At 50.4% G+C, this 2,572-nt stretch overlaps 1 pseudogene; it reads right to left on the bottom strand.

Moving 5' to 3' along the window:
• Window positions 1-1,171: 1,171 nt before the first annotated feature.
• LOC123170734 (aspartyl protease family protein At5g10770-like) lies at window positions 1,172-2,322 on the bottom strand (annotated as a pseudogene).
• Between the last annotated feature and the right edge of the window lie 250 nt (window positions 2,323-2,572).

The raw sequence follows: 2,572 nt of genomic DNA, 5'->3' as shown, positions 1-2,572 counted from the left end.
CTTTTACTTTATGATATTTTTTGTTCAAGGCAATGATAAAATGTTCATAATTTTCATGTGTCTTTGAAGATGCAATACGAGTTATTAAAGAGTGTAATATGAGATACATAAAGACAAATGTGCTAGATATGTTTCAGGCGAGTTTCATGTAGTACTATACCATGCAGTCGTTAAATTTTGTAGCTATTGTTTAATTTCCAGTCAGATTGACTACAACAATCTACATCTACGTCATGCATATATGACTCCAAACATTAAATCTACATCTAAGTCATACGTCTGTTATCTAAGCCCCTATGTGTACCTTACTATAGTATACAAACACATGTAAATGTTGTTCTGTGATTGTTTCCCAAAAGCTCAATCCGTAATTGTCATCTGTAACATTGTTGCCATAACTACTGTAGCAAAACTCATTATTAAATTAGCACACAACAACTAAATTCAACAGGTTTGTAGTAATCATTTGATCTAGAATCCAGTGGAAATATTTCCATCTAAGGAAAAAAATCCTCACATACCACAACCCAGGTAATTTTCATCAAGCCAGAGATTCACATGTTCACATATTCATACGCCACAAGCTGCACCGGAGTGCACAAAGACATATATAGTTTGGCGCTGTGCAAAGCTTGCAGCATTTTCTCTGAGTTTCTCGATCTCCTAGCGACCCGTTTGGGTTACAACACATAAAGCCACACTGACATCCCACAGGCCACAGCTACTCGCTCCTGATCAACCCCTACAACTACCATGCCGCCATGATTATCACTGGAGGTCGTGCCATCCCACGAACTCATCCTGGTAGCTGGCCTACTTGTACAACGATACGAGAACGAGATACAACGGCCAAGCACGCGATGCATGGCTCTTTAAGGACATATACAATGGTTGATAAGATAGTCTTATTTTAAGTTTTGCATGTAATTTATAGATGACAAAAAAAAGATTTACAATGGGTCATCTCTTAGCCTTATCTTCAATAACTAGTAATTCCTAACAACATGGTGAGACATATTATGCTAAGAGATCATCTCTTTTGTTTTTTTAAATAAAAGAAGACAAGTCTTTTCTTACGAGTTCTCTCTTCCCCACCTCATCATTTATCCTATATGGCACTTCTAAGATAGCATCATTGTACATGCCCTAATTCGCTAGCAAGATAACAAAATCAAAGGTAGACGGTAACAAGATACAACCGTCCAAGCCGGCACCCCGCCATGACGATGCTCTGGAGCCGCACCAGGTACCGGCTCGGGCTGATGGCGCTCCTGACCAGCGGCGTGGTGGCGAACAAGGTGGTGGAGTTTGTGGTCGCCGGCCCGCCGATCTAGAGGAAGCCGGAGGCGCTGGCCTGCGGTACGCAGTAGGAGAAGGCGTTCCCCAGAGAGCGGGCCGTCTGGGCGAGGAGCGACTGGGCGCGGCCGCCGAGGGACATGGTCCCGGCGGTCAGGTCACTGAACTTGCGGCGCACGGCGTGGCTGCACCCGAACCGGATGTTGTGGACGGTGGTGCTGCCGCTGATGGTCAGCGTATCGGTCATGTATGTCCCGGCGGTCGCCCGGTCGTCGCTGTACTCGATCTGGTACCGGCAGGCGTTCGCGGACGTGTTGGAGCAGCCGTTGCCGTAGGAGCCGAGGGAGCGGCAGGCGGGGGAGCCGCGGCGGTGCTCGATGTGCTGGGGTCGAACAAGGGGATCCGCTGCGGGTAGCACTGGGGGCTGGCCGGCTGGGGCAGGGGACGCACTGGATCCATAGCACATCCACGGTCGTGTCGATGGCCATGGTCTGCTCTCTGCTGGGACACGATCGTGGGGTCGCCGTCGGCGTCGATCCACGCCGAGCTACCGAAGCCGGAGCCGATGCCGAAGGTGGAACTGGTACCGAAGTCCACCTGAGTCATCACTCATCAGCACGTGCAGCTTGGCTGGGTTGAGCACGTCCTCCTCCCCGCGGCTGGCCATCCTCCGGACGTAGTAGTCGGTACGGACCTGGTCTCAGCGGAGCATCTCCAGCAGGGACGGCGATGGCGCACGGCGAGCAGGGGCCGAACGGACGGTGCAGCGGCACCCACGTGCCCTCGGCCGATGTAGAGAGACTGCCTGCAAAGAAAAATCAAACAAGCATGGGTTAGCCCATGCATGGACGTTGATCGATTTGCATCAATGGCTGCATGTACGCTACGTACCCTTGAGGCCAGAGCAGAAGGATTTGGGCTCCAAGTGCCTGGTCTCCACAACATGGTAGTGCTGGCGACCTCCGGCGCCATGGGCAATGGAGGAACTAGGGACATGAGGAGGATGAGGACGAGGGGACACGTCATGGCTGACTGTGGTTGCTAACTACTAGTACAACACTACGTAGATAATGTTGTTCCGATTTGGCTCTATATAGAAGAGCTTCGTACTCTCAACATGTAAGAGAAGAGGGTGTTGCTAGCCATGCATCGCGTGGACGACCAGGACGCGGAGGAAGAAGATGTTAATGATCCTGCCAACAAAAGGAGCAAAGCCCTAGTAGAAAAAGGGCCATTTGTCCCGGTTTATAAGGCCCATCTGTCCCGGTTGGAGAAC

Source organism: Triticum aestivum, chromosome 7D (assembly GCF_018294505.1).
Source record: "Triticum aestivum cultivar Chinese Spring chromosome 7D, IWGSC CS RefSeq v2.1, whole genome shotgun sequence".
NCBI classification, from domain to species: Eukaryota; Viridiplantae; Streptophyta; class Magnoliopsida; order Poales; family Poaceae; genus Triticum; species Triticum aestivum.
Note: the sequence above shows the minus strand (reverse complement) of the source record. Positions and strands in the feature narration are given on the sequence as shown.